Here is a 17,438-nt window from a genome sequence, read left to right on the forward strand (position 1 = left end):
TGATTCTGTGTCTGAAAAAAGAAAATGGACTTAATCGGGGACAACACAATAAGATAAATCTCACCAAAGATACCAAAAAAATTCCAGAAGTGGACACGTCTGTTCCAAAATTAATTTGTATTCAGTGCAAAAGTCATGTTATTTGAAATGATTTTTTTCTTAAAAAGGCTTTAATGTGTTTTGACCCTACAGTAAGAGATTAGGGAGCCATGTGTCAGCACCACATGCTGCTCATTCTGTTCTGTCTGTTGCAATGTATATACTCTAGTCTACACTCTGTCAGCTCGTCTGCTCAGCTTAAACTGATCTCAGAGGCACAGTAACATTTTTTTTATTGCTCGACTTTGGCATTTGTGTGGGCTGTTTCTCTCCGGGCTTTAATTCAATTACAAATTTACAGGCACTACTACTGTCCATATAAAAAGAGGAGAACAGGAAGCAGTGAGTGTTTAACGGGTGTTTTAAATATCCCAGAGCTTTATTAAACTGTGGAGGTAAAAGCAGACGCCAAGCTACCGAGATCCAATCATTAGCCAATAGCCACTCTTGCCAATCAAATATTTCTTACAAACCCCATTTTAATTTAACAACTTTTACAACAAGGCAACAAAAAATCACAGTGTTGAAAAATCGCACTGAGCTTTTCTTTCGAGCTACTGATGATGTTTGGAGTATTCCCAGACAGACATCTGGGACTGGGAGTCTAGGAATCCATTCAAATTCCCCTGTCCCAAGCATCCATTACTGACGGAGTCAATGCTGAAATCGGGCAGTTGCAGTGATGATGCTTCACCCCTAGATGTCCTCAGCATGCTATGTTACTGACCCTTACTAAACGTGTTAGTGACATCTAGTGATAGATAAGCAGTACAGCACTGACAATTTTCCAAATTTCCCCCTTCTCTCCTGAAGACAGCGGGGCCGAAATTCCGGCCTGGATCAAGAGTAAAGAATGGGTGTGTCAGCGGCCAGCAGCCAGAATTTGGGATGGAACCCGATTCCACTAAGATTCCATCCCGTTCTTATTTTAATGTAGCCATTTTCTAGCAGGGGGAGCCGTGAGCATTTCATCCAGACCCAGCCCTACAAACCCACCCCCCCAACTTCCGCCACATGAAAGAGGCGTGTCTGATGGAGTTCCCAGGCTACCCTGAGAATTCCGCCTAGTAAGCCTTTATAAGACCTCAGCAAAACTCTCAGCAACTGAGAGCTGGCATGAGTTTGACTGATCATTTTTGAAAGGTCCTAAACTGTCACGGGCCAAAGGTAATCAATGCCTTCCAGAATCAATTAACTTTAAAAATTGTTCCACTGGCTCCATCAGGAGCCGAAATTCAAGAAAAGCTATTTGATCGTTGGGTCCCTCCTGAGCTTCCTTTTCTGCCGCCAAAGCACCAAGTCACCGCTCTGATCTTCCTGGGTGATCTAGGGGTGGGCACCTCTGATGCCTACTCGCAGGCATCGCCAGCCCGCCCAGTCCATGGAAATGATCCGGTGGACTTAGGGTCCGTGCTACCATTCCTCCATCGGCGGAGCAGCTTTGCAGGAATTTCAGGACCAGTGATTCCTGCCAGAGGACAGATTGACGGTTGTTTCTCTCCTCCAGCAGCCCTTGGTGGCTATTCTTCATGTGTGAGGCCAAACCGTGAGAATTAGAAGGTTTTTGGGCTTTCGGAGGGCAAGCCTGATTGTGATGTCCACACACCCACACTATCCAGTAGGAGTCACTGAATGTTAATCAGGAGGGAAAACCCTCGTTGGTTTTCCCTTCCCCAGTCCAGGGACACTGAGGCTAATTGCAGTGTCCTGCTACTGTCCTGGCTGAGATCAGCTAACTCAGCATAGACTAGCAATCAAAACTCGGTCCCTTCTGTAGTACGGCTAAGTACCTTTGCTAGTGCTGCCTTTATGCACTGGGCCATTAGGGAAGCTTAAGCAGCTTTTGATTTTGATTTTGTTCTCATTACATGCTGTCCAGAGGGCAGCTGCAATCATTGTTACAGTGTTTCGGACTGGAATATAAACTGGACATGGAGTCAGTCCAGCACTGCTCCCTGGTCAAGTATGAAACGAGTTGGATGCAGAGTCAGCGAACTAAACTCAGTACCAATGTCACTCATTTGTTTCATTGTTTGGCTACATAAATGAATTAAATCCAAACAATAATGTTAATGTAAAAAGTTTTAAGAACAGGAAAAGGCCATTAGCTTCAATGAGCTCATCCCTAGATCAACCCCACCTACCCATCTTCTCACCATATCCCTCAATCCCTTCTCTCTCTGGACACACATTCAATTGTCTCATGAACTTACTAATACTGCCCACTCAATGATCTTTCCTGTTGGGGGCAGGAAGGAAGGGTAGGGACACGGGGATGAGTCCAGGAAGAAATGGAGCGAGTGCAGATGAACTTGACAGCCTTTTCTTGGCCTGAATAAATAACACTTAATTTATTCCATGACTCTATTTACCCTTTGGGTGAAAAACATGTGCCTGACTTTCCTTCTTACTCCAAACTCCTTAATTTTCAACTTGTGGCCCCTGATATTTGAACCCTTCGCTACAGTGAACAATTCTTCTGGATCAATTTTGTCAATTCTCTTTTGTAACTCTGTCTGTGCCAAAACTTAGAGATATGTCTGAATTCCATTTAAAGTTATCTCTGTAATGTGTTACCAACATCTGATGAAATGAGTGAGGATCCAGTGCAGATTGTGAAATGTAGCAACAATTGACCAGAATCCAACTGAACACATTTAACACAAGGCATCCAAATTCCTTCACTCCAAGGCCAGTAAAAGAATTCACTTCACTCTGTGTTAACAGAATATTGCAGGGTCAGTGGCTCTTCCTCACTTACCTGGCTCAGATGCAAAGCAGCCCGGGATGTCTTTAGTTCTTTATTTACTCACTCTGTTTCCTGTTAATCTATCTCTATCAAACTTACTCTAGATTCAGGCTGGTCTGACAGAAACTATCTGCCACTCAGGATTCAAACTTAATCAGGATTCACTCCCTGCCACATGCTTCACACAGAATCTAGGTTAAGTAGGGTAAATGTATCAGCATAGAGCTTATAATGAGCCATGTACATGTATCAGTGTACAGTTTACTGGTGAGCAATGCAAGCGTATGAGTATTAGTGAGTAGGATAAATGTATCAGTGTAGAGTTTATTACTAAACCTTCTAAGTGTAGAGTTTATCAGGGAGAAGTGTGAGTATATCAGTATAGGATTTATTAGTGAGCAGCTGAAGTGTATCAGGGTAGAATTTATTAATGAAAAAGAAAAGTATATTGCTGAGTATATCAGTGAGTACACTAAGTTATCAATGTAGAGTTTAGTAGTGAGTAGGGTAATTTGTATCCATGTGCAGTTTATTGTTGGGCTGAGTAAGGGAATCATTATAGAGTTTCATCATTGAGCTATATAAAGGTATCAATGTGGAGTTTATTGGTGAGTAGGGTAAGTTTAGAGTTTATTAGTGGGAATAAACCCTAGTTCCTTTCCCCCCAGTCTTCCCACCCATTCTAGTCCTGATTTCCCATCACTCTCCAGTTTCTCCCATACATCCTCCATTCCCTTTCCTCACCCATTTCCTCCATGAGATGCACCTCCTGCCCCAATCCACTCCCCACTCAACTCTTCACCCTGACACCCAAGGATCTATCCTTGACCCTCTCCTCTTCCTCAATCTACATGCTACCCCTTTGTGACATTATCCGTAGGCACGAGATTAGCTTCCACATGTGTGCTGACAACATCCAGCTCTACCTCTCCACCACTTCTGTTGACACCAAGATCACCTTCGTTATGTCAAACTGCCTGATTGACATCAAGTCTTGATTGAATCACAACTTCCTCCAACTAAACATCAGGAAGACTGAAGCCATCATTTTGGACCCCCTGCCATAAGCTCTGCTCCTGTGGCACTGGCTCCATCCCCCTCCATGGTCTTTCCCTCAGGTTGATCCAGACTCTGAAGAACCTTGGAACCTGTTTGACCCACAGCTAAACTTCAAACCCCACATCCTATCCATTACAAAGACTGTCTATTTCTGCCTGTGTGTCGTGGCCAGTCTCCACCCCAACCTCTGCTCCTTGACTGCTGAAACCCTTTCACCTCTAGACCCAATTGCCTCAATGCCCTCCTTGCTAGCCTCTCATCCTTGACAAACTCCAACTTATCCAAAATGCAGCTGCCCATAACCTGCCTCTCGTTAAATCACTTTCATCCAGCACTTCCATCCTCACTGAACTACGTTGGCTCCCTGTCCCCCAAAATTTTAAATTTAAACTTCTTGCCTTCACCATTAAATCTTTCCATAGCCTTTCCCCACCTTGTCTCTGGAATCTCATCCAGTGTTATGTCTCCTCAATCACCCTTAGATGCTCTGATTCTGGCCTCTTGTGTACTCTCCTCAGCCTTTAGCTGCCTTGACGCCACTCTCTCAAACTCCTTCCATAAACCCCTTTATCCCCATACTTCTGTCTCCTCTTTTAAAAATGGTCTCAAAATCCACCTTTTCAACCAAGCTTCCTACTCTCTCTCTCTTTGGCTTGGCATCCATTTTCCCTATCTATCTCCATTTGTGAAGCAGTCTACAAGATGCACTGCAGCAACTCACCAAGGCTTCTTCTACAGCACCTCCCAAACCTGCGACCTTTGCCACTTAGAAGGACAAAGGCAGCAGGCGCATGGGAACACCACCGCCTGCACGTTCTCCTCCAAGTCACACACCATCCCGACTTGGAAATATATCGCCGTTCCTCCATCGTCGCTGGGTCAAAATCCTGGAACTCCCTGCCCAGCAGCACTGTGGGAGAACCTTCACCACACAGACTGCAGCGGTTCAAGAAGGCGGCTCACCACCACCTTCTCAAGGGCAATTAGGGATGGGCAATAAATGCCTGCCTTGCCAGCGATGCCCACATCCCATGAATGAATAAAAAAAATCCTTGGGACATTTGAAGAATGTTGACCCAGACACCGGGAGAACTCCCCTGCTCTTTTTCAAACAGTGCCATGGGATCTTTTATGCCCACCTGAGAAGGCAAATAGGGCCTCAGTTTAACGTCTCATCCGAAGGACAGTACATCCGATAATGCAGCTCTCCCTCAGTACTGCACTGAATGTCAGCTTAGATTATATGCTGAAGTTATAGACTTAAACCCACAGCCTTCTGACTCAAAAGTGAGAGTACTACTGACCTAGCCAAGCAAATACTTGAGTGTAGAGTTTATTAATGGGGAGGGTAAGTGTATCAGTGCAGAGTTAACTATTGAGCAGGATAAATGTTTCAATGTAAGGTTTATTAGTGAGAACAGTAAGGGAATCACTACAGAGTTTATTAGCAAGCAGGGTCAGTTTATGAATGTAGATTCATTAGTAAGCAGGGTCAGCGTAGTAGTGTACAATTTAGTAGTTAGCAGGGTCAATCTGCCAGTCTATAGTTTACTAATGAGCAGTGGTAGAGTATCAGTATGGAATTTATTAGTGAGTAGGGTCAGTGTATCAATGTCGTTTATTAGTGAGTAAGATAAATGTACCAATGTAGTGTTAGTGAGTACGTTTAGTATATCGATGTAGACTTTATTGTTAAGTCGGATAATTGCAATAGTGTTGTTTATTATTGAGCAATGTAAGCATAACACTGTCGAATTTACTAGGAGCAGGGTCAATGTACCAATGCAGAGATTAGTAGCAAGCAGTGATATGAGTGTGAAGTTTATTAGTAAGCATGGTCAATATATCAGCAAACAACATCTGAACTGAATGCCATAACTGAAAGGATGGTCACTGCTTCAGACTTTTTGAAACACAACACTGTTTCCAGATACAATTCCAAATGTTGTGAGATCCTGATCGCACTGCTCCTGTCAGGAGAAGCTACTGACTGGAGGAAGGTGGTTCTCCCACAGCACAGGTGGGAACGTTGAAGGGAGATGCACGCTGGGCTGCTTTCATCCACCTGCTAGCACTGGTTACAGAGAGGGACAGGCAGGGCCTGGCTGTGGTAACTCTTGGGCAGCCATTGGCCTATGAATAACACATCAGCAAAAGGAAACCTCACTTAAAAAATAAAAAGCTGCCGCCATAGTAACAACCTTCCTTTAAAGGAATATGCAATAGTAAAAATGATTACCAATTAGATATTAAAGGTATTTAAATATTTATTTGCATCATTAAACATTCAAAAATTGATGAAACCGCTCAGAAGAATGGCCAGCCGATTCCAGCCTCTGCAATTTCTGGGATGTTTCAGGCTTTGGTGTTGATCAGCAATGCTGCTGAGTTATTTCCCAGGGGAGTGCCCCCTAGTGGTTAAGTGGGTACATGCACTGCGTGGTGTGGCACTGAGGCGGATAGACCAGCAAAATCCCAGGTTTGATTCCCAGTTTGTACTGAATTAGCTAATCTCCGCTGCAGCAAGTAGTCCTCGTCGTTCATCCTTCGATATGGAAGAGGCGGCCAGAACATCGTCTCATTCTTTGTAGAGTTCTTTGCTTGGAATGAGCCTCCGCAGATTGAACAGTGGATCCCAGATACAGCAGGTTGGGAATCTTGATTTTTCAAGCGAGACTTCCTCAGCTGGTGTTTACATTCAGCATCAGTAATACGACGGGCCTCATAGGAGGAGGTGCCTTCGTGGATGGCTTCTCGCCAGGCTTTCTTATCTTGAGCAAGTTGTTCCCTCTTACGGACGTCGATTTGGCACAGTTTCAGAGTAGCTTTTAAGCAGTCTTTCTATCTCCTTTGCTGACCACCACAGAATCGCTTCCCAGTCCATTACAGCAATAGTATTATAGTATTAATAGCGCTACAGTTGGCTTCAGCGGCTCTGAACTACAGAAGGGATAAAATTAGCCAAGATTCCCACTCCTGATCACCATCTAGTGACTTCTGCTGAATAGGTTGCGGAGAGGAGTGGGAAAAGATTAAATAACCTCCTGACACTCACCGTCTAGGCTCACCAATGAAGAATGGTCATTTGAGTGAGGCACCAGAGAGTGCCTACTGCCCACGCAATTGGGCCTCGGTAAGACTTGGCACCTTCAGGCAGGAGAGAAGAAAAGGGGAGGAAAAGGAATTTGTCCTTATTTATCCAGGACTGCTACTACATCAACAAGTTTTATATAGCAATACAAGTCACACAAGAGGTTATTTTTTCCAGATCTTGTTATCCTAAGGATAAGTGACCAAAAGCTGTAGCGTTTCCTGCGGTCAGTTCTGCTTGTCCGAAAAATAAAACTGCTGGAAAAGAGAAGGAAATGTGATGTGACGCGGGTAAACAATGACCACAGTAACCAGGGGAGAGTGTCTCATTATAACACTGACTTCCAGATGCTCAGGGGCCTGCTCCTGCAGCCTGCAACATCACTCCTCTCTGTTACTTAACTTTCCTCGATTATTATCAACTGCTGTCAGGTAATCTCCGCTGTATTGTTCTCTCTCTCTCTCTGTAACTGCCCGCAATTTCTGTTCAATAGTTTCTACCATTTGTCTAGTTACTATACCTAGGTGTTTTGAAAGGTAGAGTTAAAAAAAATGTGAATTTCCTTCCCTTTTCTCCACCCTCTCCTAAAGTGACGACAGCCGATGGATAAGTCCGCCCAAATATGGATGGATCTTTCCAAATGGTGCGGTGATGATGGAGTGATGATATTTTGCATCATTATTGCCATAGCAACACTTGGCGCAAGGAACAGTAGCATTTTTTCTCGTATCCAGTGTGGTACTTCTACCACAGCCCTGGCTAAGATCATTTAACTGCACAGGATGATAGGTTACAACTATCAGGAAAGACTGAACAGACTAGGGCTCTTTTCTCCAGAAAAGAGAAGACTGAGGGGTGACCTGATAGAGGTCTTTAAAATTATGAAGGGGTTTGATAGGGTAGACATCGAGAAGATGTTTCCACTTGTGGAGGAGACCAAAACTGGGGGTCTTAAATATAAGATAGTCATTAATAAATCCAATTAGGAATTCAAGAGAAACTTCTTTACCCAGAGTGTGGTTAGAATGTGGAATTTGTTACCACATGGAATAGTTGAGGCGGATAACATAGATGCATTTAAGGGGAATCTAGATAAGTACATGAGCGAGAAAGGAATAGAAGGATATGTTGACAGAGTTAGATGAAGTGGGGAGGGAGGAAGCTCGTGTGGCACATAAACACCGGCATAGACCAGTTGGGCTAATTGGCCTGATTGTGCTATAATTTCTATGTAATTCCATGTAAGATTGGGGACAGAACTTAAGACCTTCTGACTGTATGGCTTGCGCTATAGCACAAGGTGCATTCATCCACTGAGCTACTGTTCAATATCTGGAACTTAGTTTTAAAATAGAGTTATACGCTATTCATTTTTTCAAACACTGGTACCCTGAAATCATGCCATAGCATACTATCATACAAGTACTTTGTACATTTGTTGGAAATCCTCTGTCTACTATTTTAAATAGGTTAGTCTTCACTAAAAGGAACTTCCAACAAATGTGCTAAGCATTTGGTTGACAGAATCCCATCCCATCATTTCAGGGCCTGGGATATTATTAATCTGTGATGAACAGGATGCACTGAGATTAAAAGAATAAACAGAAAGCATCAGAAATCTTTGAATATTGGAACCGGAAGTTGTAGTGGGTTAGACACTGGCCTTTCACCTCTGAGGCCTGGGTTCCAATCTGGCTCAGACTGATGGGATAAAAGTTTCCTCTACCTGCTGGCTATAACAGTACTGTGTGAAATGTGATTGGCCCATCGCAATCCAGTTCCTCATGGGCATGGGCCTACAGCACAAAACCAATCCTAATTTGGCGTTAATTAGTAATGTCACTCAAACAGGTGTAAGGATGGTAAGTGTGGGAAATGGAAAAAATGTCACACTAGTGCAGGAGGGGATGCTCTACTGAGGCTGGGGCTGAGGCACACTGTTGGGGCAGAGTAGTGGCAGTTAACCCTGCATCTAGCTGTGGTGTACCTGACATGCTTGCACAAAGGAGAAAACTTTGAATATGAAAAAATTTCCAAAGATACAAAATGTAAACCAATTATGAGATACTCAGGAATGTTGAAACCAAACATGAATAAATTGCTTAAAGTAAACTGTATAACTACAATGGAAAATGGTGGAGACATAACATTGAAAAAACGTTTCGAATCCTTGGAACTCAGAATCATCATTAGGTTCATTAAACAAATTGTACAAGTCTGTGGCGTCACAGTCGTACTCAGAGTAAACATAGTAACTGTCATAGCTGTCAAATTCTACCAGCTCAGGCTAAGGCCCATCTCCTTCCCACAGCCCTCCATGGCACTAGATATGCAACGTTCAATGAAGCCATTCACAGTAGGCTGTGGTTTCACGGCGGTTAATGCATTTACTATCCATGGACGGTTTCTACCAGACGTGGAGGTCACATATGACTTCATGTTTTTTATGAAACCTCAACAAAGCCACACGTTAGCTTCATTCACCTGAAACTCAAGTTCCATTCCTATGCATGTCAATGTACTGAACAATCTTAAGCTTGTCTATGTTCTGAAGCTATTTGAGACACATGATTGAATAATTTATTCAAAAATCAAAATGAGGGAAAGAGTATTATATATAGCTAATACATTTTTCCTAAAAAATTTACAGCTAAAGATTCAGATGCATTTGTAATCAAAGAGTTACAATAATAGGTTCAAGAAACAATTTGATGTGTTTCTAGAGAGACAAAAGATCGGGGGGATATGGTGAGAAGGTCAGTAGGCAGGTTTAAGCTCTCAAAAAGGACAGGTTTGTTGGGCCCTCTATCCATTCCATGTTGCTAAAATTTCTTATGTTCTCTTTTCAATTCTTCCAAAGGAACTGCACATGAAGTGGAAATTCTTAAATGTCCACTAAATGTTCATCAATAACCAATGGCTTGCTGTTGACATTTGATGTCAACGTCATATCACGTTCAGCAATACCGTCTAGCTGGTGAAGGTTAACAGTTGGTGGGATTCAAAGGCTTGGCTGGGTATGTGGTTGAGAGATCTCACTGAGCTCCTTAGGAATGGGTCACTTGTTGGATGGCATCAGGTGCTTCTACAAAATTGTAGTGAGTCATGAACAAAACTTATCAGTTTCTGGGAAACCTCATCAACTTCATCCCAAAGGGTCAAGGATTCAGGAAACTGGAGAGCAGTTGTAAGAAGCTATATTTTCTAATGGATTGGTTTGTACACTGGCTAACATTTGACTATAAAATAGTAATCGCAGTGTAGATTGGAGAGGTGATATGAGTCAGAGATTTTCCAGATCCATCCAAGTCTCAACATCTGGCTTCACTCTTGCAGCAAAATAGAAGCCAAGTCAATAGAAAAATAAACAAACAATTCCCCACTAAACCGTGGTCATTTAAAATGCACTCACCTACAGTGAGCACTGCCTCCCCTCACCCTCAGTGAGCTGTCTCCCCCTCACCCTCAGTGAGCACCGCCTCCCCTCGCCCTCAGGGAGCACCGCCTCCCCTCACCCTCAGTGAGCACCGCCTCCCCTCGCCCTCAGGGAGCACCGCCTCCCCTCGCCCTCAGTGAGCTCCGCCTCCCCTCGCCCTCAGGGGGCTCCGCCTCCCCTCGCCCTCAGGGAGCTCCGCCTCCCCTCGCCCTCAGGGAGCTCCGCCTCCCCTCGCCCTCAGGGAGCACCGCCTCCCCTCGCCCTCAGGGAGCTCCGCCTCCCCTCGCCCTCAGGGAGCTCCGCCTCCCCTCGCCCTCAGGGAGCTCCGCCTCCCCTCGCCCTCAGGGAGCTCCGCCTCCCCTCGCCCTCAGGGAGCTCCGCCTCCCCTCGCCCTCAGGGAGCTCCGCCTCCCCTCGCCCTCAGGGAGCACCGCCTCCCCTCGCCCTCAGTGAGCACCGCCTCCCCTCGCCCTCAGTGAGCACCGCCTCCCCTCGCCCTCAGGGAGCTCCGCCTCCCCTCGCCCTCAGGGAGCACCGCCTCCCCTCGCCCTCAGGGAGCACCGCCTCCCCTCGCCCTCAGTGAGCACCGCCTCCCCTCGCCCTCAGGGAGCACCGCCTCCCCTCGCCCTCAGGGAGCTCCGCCTCCCCTCGCCCTCAGTAAGCACCGCCTCCCCTCGCCCTCAGGGAGCTCCGCCTCCCCTCACCCTCAGGGAGCACCGCCTCCCCTCGCCCTCAGGGAGCTCCGCCTCCCCTCGCCCTCAGTAAGCACCGCCTCCCCTCGCCCTCAGGGAGCTCCGCCTCCCCTCGCCCTCAGGGAGCTCCGCCTCCCCTCGCCCTCAGGGAGATCCGCCTCCCCTCGCCCTCAGGGAGCTCCGCCTCCCCTCGCCCTCAGGGAGCTCCGCCTCCCCTCGCCCTCAGGGAGCTCCGCCTCCCCTCGCCCTCAGGGAGCACCGCCTCCCCTCGCCCTCAGGGAGCTCCGCCTCCCCTCGCCCTCAGGGAGCACCGCCTCCCCTCGCCCTCAGTGAGCACCGCCTCCCCTCGCCCTCAGGGAGCACCGCCTCCCCTCGCCCTCAGGGAGCTCCGCCTCCCCTCGCCCTCAGGGAGCACCGCCTCCCCTCGCCCTCAGGGAGCACCGCCTCCCCTCGCCCTCAGGGAGCACCGCCTCCCCTCGCCCTCAGGGAGCACCGCCTCCCCTCGCCCTCAGGGAGCACCGCCTCCCCTCGCCCTCAGGGAGCTCCGCCTCCCCTCGCCCTCAGTGAGCACCGCCTCCCCTCGCCCTCAGGGAGCACCGCCTCCCCTCGCCCTCAGGGAGCACCGCCTCCCCTCGCCCTCAGGGAGCACCGCCTCCCCTCGCCCTCAGGGAGCACCGCCTCTATAAAACATCTTGCCCCTCATGGCCTTTGGTTTATTATTTGATTGTATCCATCTGTTGTACAAGTATTGGACTTAATGATTCCCAATGTATAGTCTTATTATTAAATAATAATATCCTCTTGTTAGTCATGTTGTTGATATATATATATACTTACAACATAAAACCACCTGACATGCACTGACTGATGTAAGTCGCGGATCAAGTTGCTGTAAATGCCTGTCACTGGTATTTTCTAAATTGAATACACTAAAATCAGGATAATGCAGGAGACCATAAAAATAATAGATAGGAAGGGAGTTAAAGGCATTGAACAGTATGTATGAATGCACTTCAGCTGCACGTTTGTGATGTCATCTGAATCCATCGACTCTGCCACTTTCTCATAACTCCCTTCCGCTAATCCCTTATTTTCTGTGTCTGTGATAAAGTTACTGACAGACCTCTTGATGGGAATGACCCCATGGCTTTTAATCAACTTTCCTATTAATAAAACGCCATTGCAAAAATACTATGATCCCTACTGGCAAGAACTGAAAGGGATTGGTTAACAATACTGATCCAGGAGAACTGTTCATTCTGACAAAAGGTTCAAATGCCAGGGGACACGAGCTAAAGATCAGGAATTTAGGAATAAAAGGGAAGGCAGGACAGATCTTTTCATCCAAAGAATATTAGAGTTGTGGTATTAGTTACCAAGGAAGGCTATTTAAGAAGACTAGATAAATAAGTTCAAAAGCCAATGAGATGGGTATCTGGAGAGAGATGGGATTGATGGTGAGAAGATGGGTAGGTGTGATTGATCTGTCAAAAAGGGGTGGGATTGTTAGGGCTTATATTGTTAACCTGTCTTGTAGGGGCCCAAAAGCTAAAATCATCAGTCTACCTCTAACAGCAGGCCTACAATAGATGATAACAAGGTGAAAAACCTAGTGAGTTTCTTGATGGGTGGGAATAGGGTGGGGGGAGGCCCTTAAAATTGATCAGTTTGTTTTACTGCCCTGTTCCCACTGGCCACCATTTTAATACCTGACTTCAGAAGCAGGCGGGTGCCTCGTGAATACATGCAAATCGGGGTCCAATGATGTAAGTAGACCGCCGGTGTGGTACGAATTGGGTGGGCTGGAAGGCCCGCCCAGTAGCCAACCCGCCGAGTACAACCTTGCAGGGTTGGCTTCAGACACTAAATGACAGGTACTGAGACCAAAGGGACCTGTGTGGTATTGTACTTAGCAGATTTCTGAGGGATTTTTGTGCTTGGAGATTTCTTGTTTCTGGAAGAGGGGGAGGTGTTGCCTTACTTACCTTGAGTAAGCTTTCACAGCTTATCATGGGAGCCTTTGTGCTTCATTGCTTTGGATTTAGGAACAGTTGGAAGAAGAGGAGCAGCAGAAACAGCCTCAATAACCAGGGGAGCAGCAGGTGGACCTGTTAGAAGACAGCAGGTGAGGGGGGCTGCTGGTAGAAGGCCTTAGGCCAAGTGTCAGTTTCCTGGCCATCTCTGAGGAGCACGGCATCAGGACGCTGCGCTTTACCAGGCAGGCTGTCACAGATCAATGCGGCCTCCTGCAACAGGACCTGATGCCTGCTGGCCCAGGTGGCCATGCTTTGCCATTGGCCATCAAAATCAGCACCACTCTTAACCTGTTTGCCTCAGGCTCCATCCCGGCTGTTACATAGGACATCACCCACATCTCCCAATCACCAGTGCCCCATTTGCCAGCGCCAACCAATACATCACCTTTCTCATGGATGCCAACACTCAAAATACTCAGGTACAATCACAGCCATGGGACCATCATGAACACCCACCATTGAGCACCACTGTTGGGCTATTGAAGCAAAAAGATTTAGATGACTAGATCAGTCTGGGGGTCTCCTTACACTATGCCCCACACAAAGTCTGTTGCATTACTGTAATGTGCTGCGTGTTGCACAACATGGCATTACAGAGAGGTTTGCAGTTGGAGGAGGCAGAGCAACAGGAAGAGTCATCATCCGATGAGGAAGAACTGGTTGAAGGTGAGGGAGATCGGAAGACGGAGTGAGAACAATGGATTGCAGCCGGAGAGGCCCAGCATCAGTTGCTGGGACAGCGCTTCCGGTGACCAGCTTGTTCCCCTCCCTTGAAAAGTTACGCAAAGCCCCACTACATTAGCAGTCCTTGTTTCCCCCTTCATCACTCCCTTAATCCTGCATTAAGGAACATCGAACCATTCAACTAACTTTTGTATGAATGACATATGACATAAAAACACTTCAGACTAAAGTGTCAAATATGATCAAAGTTATTAATTTAATCCCAAATACAACAATTATCTTGAATTAATCTCATCCACATGTAAACCCATTAGTAAACCTTCTTTTAAGAAAAACCTAACTCCACTACTCCTTTGAGGTGCTCCCTCAGTCATTTCAATAAATGTGACAGCCAATCAGGCACAACAAGGTCTGACAAACAGCAGTGAGATAAATGAACGATTAATCTTCTTTGATAGTGTTGGTTAAACAATAAATATTGGCCAGGACACCAGGAGAAACTGCCTGACCTTCAAACAGTGCAATGGGATCTTTTACATCCACCTGCACTGGTAGACAGGGCTTTGGTTTAACATATTATCTGAAAGACAGCACCTCCAATAATGCAGCGCTCCCTCAGTATTGCACTGAACTGTCAGCCTTGATAATGCTCTCATGGCTCTGGAGTGGGGCTTGAACTCTCAAACTTTCTAACTCAGAGCCAAGTTGACACATACATACCAGTGATGTAGCTGAAGGAAATAGAAAATGGAGGTACAACAGAGAAACATCTGCCCATGAGATAGGTGCCCAACCCATTGCATTAGACAAAACTAGAAGAATGCTGGAGAACAGGTTGAGATATTTCAGTGGAACACATAGACTTAAGGTCAAGTTTAACAGAAATATGACCTCCTCCCCTTTTTCTTTTGTTGTGAAGAAGTATTAACAAGACAATCCCCCTCAGCTAGTCCCCTGGCTCTGTGTTCTATTTTCTGATGGACCTTGTCCACCTATCCTGGCTAGGACTAACACCCATGGTAGGTCATACATTATCAATTGCCCAAATAACTTTCCTTGGTTTCTCTACAGCCTCTGTGCTTTCATTTGGAACCATTTGGCTAGGACAGCAATGTTCACCCTCGTCACAGGGCGGTAATGTATGTCTCCATCAGTTAAATAACCTACTCACATCTGCATTGTAACCAAATGTTCCCATTTAACATGATGCCCTTTAACAGGCTCATACAATAAATAGAATATGAGGACTGGGCCTCCTGAAATTTTGTTTGTATGATATATATTCACTATCTCTAAATTTAGAAGTTCAACCATTAAAATAGTCATACATTTCTCCCAAAAATACAGCCTCTCTCAAGTAAACAGTCTACAAAAATATTTTTTCTCCTGTCACTTTTAATTTAGTAAAATATTTCTCTAGGTTGTTGGGCATTTTTTTTTTAAATTACTGAATCCTTCTTTCCTCCTGAGAGTCTCTACCATGATAGCAGCACCCAGCGTACTTCAGCAAAATGTGCTCTATCAGTCACCTGGAAGAGCACCTCAGGTCGAGTCTAAGGTTACATCTGACTAACTCTTATACATCACGTCTGTGCTGTGAATTAATAATGAATTGTGGTACATCGCTTTGTACAGAGACCCAGGCTTTAATACACACTACTTAAGGTAAGATAAAAGGGTTCTTTGTTCTGAGATGGACTATTCTCCAGAAACATTAAAAAAAAATCTCTGCCAGGTATATTATTTGGATTGAGTCAATGACTCCCCCCCAGCGCCCCCCCCCAACCCTCATGGCTCAAATTTCCCTTGGCAGCTTAGTTAGTCATGTGTTATACTTAGACTCTCTCTGTTTTCCCAATTTAAGTATGTCTGTGCAAGGCCTACTGCCCGGAGGCATTCCCACAAGAAGCATGTCAGAGGGCGAAGCTTATGTTTACCACAGCCTCACGGGTTGGTGACACCCTGCGGTCCTGTCAGAACCTACTTCAGCAAATTGGAACGCTGCTTGGCGGCCTGAACCTTTTGGTTACGCCCTTGTTATCAATGGTCTATTGTTGAGCTCGCAGTGAGTGCAGGTCTGAGTGTCCTGTTATGCAACCACATTTATTAAAGGGTAAACAATAAAGGTTAACGTGTTTAATTCCGTCTTGGCTTCAGTAATACTCTTCTGTGTAAAGTGTAGGCGGGTAATTTTGTCTTTGGACGATAGTGTAAAACGGGTGATATCGCATCAGCCTCCCGTTTTACGACTCTCCCGATCGGAAGAGATGGATAATGGGCGAATAACGGACGGCTGATCCAATATCTTTTACACTATTGCCCACAATCAAAGTTACCCCTTAAGTGCTTTGAAAGGAATTGAACAGGTTTTTTTTTATATTGGTTTTCAATTTTTCTCAGATCCTTCCCTTTGACCCTCCAAGTCATCACTTGCCTCAAGTAATCCTGTGGTGAACTAACAAAATCAAAGTTGGAATCAAATAGGCACCACTTTTGGCTTGGGGTGGGGGGAGGGGGGCGAGAAAGAGGAGTGAAGAGTAAACAGAACCACAACTGGAGCCAGGTGGGTGTGTTTAAGCCCCTGAGTTCAGAATGCCATCGGTTGGGTTTGGACCAAATTAGTTTTTGAACAGCCTGGCCAGAGTTTTCCAAAATGTAAACTGCTTGGGTGAAATCCTGAATCGAAGTAATTTGGTGCTTGCTTAGTTCCTACCACCTGATAGTTTCTGGGGTCAGCCTAATTTAAACAATCCAGGCATTAGGAACATCACTGCTTGCCTGTTGTGGGCCAAGAACTGATGTTGCAGAATTTAAAAGCCTGCAGCAGCTTAGGTGGTTAGGTACCCAACAAAACAGGAACATAGGAAGATAGGACCAGGAGTAGGCCATTTAGCCCCTCGAGCCTGTTCCACCATTCAATGAGATTGTGGCTGAACTGTGACCTAACTCCATATACCCGCCTTAGCCCCATATCCCTTAATACCTTTGGTTAACAAAAATCTATCAATCTCAGATTTAAAATTAACAATTGAGCTAGCAAACAGATTTACAGCATAGCATAACACCAAAGTTTCTTAACATAAAATGTCTGTGAGGTCAGCAGGAGCTCAGGGAGCCCTCAGGTTCTCAGTTGCAGCAGTTGAAGTGCTGCTGGCTCAAGTCAGGCAGAGGAGGAACCCTGTTTGGCACAAATCAATTCAAGCCCCCAAGGACAGATGCTCAGGGGCAGTGGAAGCAGGCAGGCCAAGGCAGTCAGTGCCAACTCCTACACCACATGGATCCCACTCAGTGCTAGAAAATGTTCAATGTGTCAAGGTAACAAGAGCCACCTTCCAAGTTTACACAGTACTAAACATGTCTGCCATGGATACTTGTATGAAACAGGCAAATGAGGCAGAAATTGCAGAGAATAGGGAATTTGCCATCGCCACAGGGGCTCCCAGGTTCCATCTCTGATATGCACTGAGTTAGCTGATGCCGACCAGAGTGGCAATAAAATCATTACAATTGGCTTCAATATCCCTGGTCTAAGGAGGGCAAATATCAGCCACTGAAATCCCTGCTGGAAAGTTTGATTGAGTGGATGTTTGATG

The 17,438-nt window shown here is 45.8% G+C and overlaps 1 long non-coding RNA gene across 1 annotated transcript in view; it reads right to left on the minus strand.

The window, feature by feature from the left end:
* Window positions 1–6,156: 6,156 nt before the first annotated feature.
* LOC137342392 (uncharacterized) overlaps window positions 6,157–17,438 on the minus strand; it is a 50,231-nt gene continuing 38,949 nt past the window's right edge. Inside the window, exon 2 of the long non-coding RNA XR_010967246.1 lies at window positions 6,157–7,255. This is a non-coding gene — a long non-coding RNA (uncharacterized lncRNA). The remainder of the gene's footprint in view (window positions 7,256–17,438) is intronic.

Source organism: Heptranchias perlo, chromosome 25, assembly GCF_035084215.1.
Source record: "Heptranchias perlo isolate sHepPer1 chromosome 25, sHepPer1.hap1, whole genome shotgun sequence".
Taxonomy (NCBI): domain Eukaryota; kingdom Metazoa; phylum Chordata; class Chondrichthyes; order Hexanchiformes; family Hexanchidae; genus Heptranchias; species Heptranchias perlo.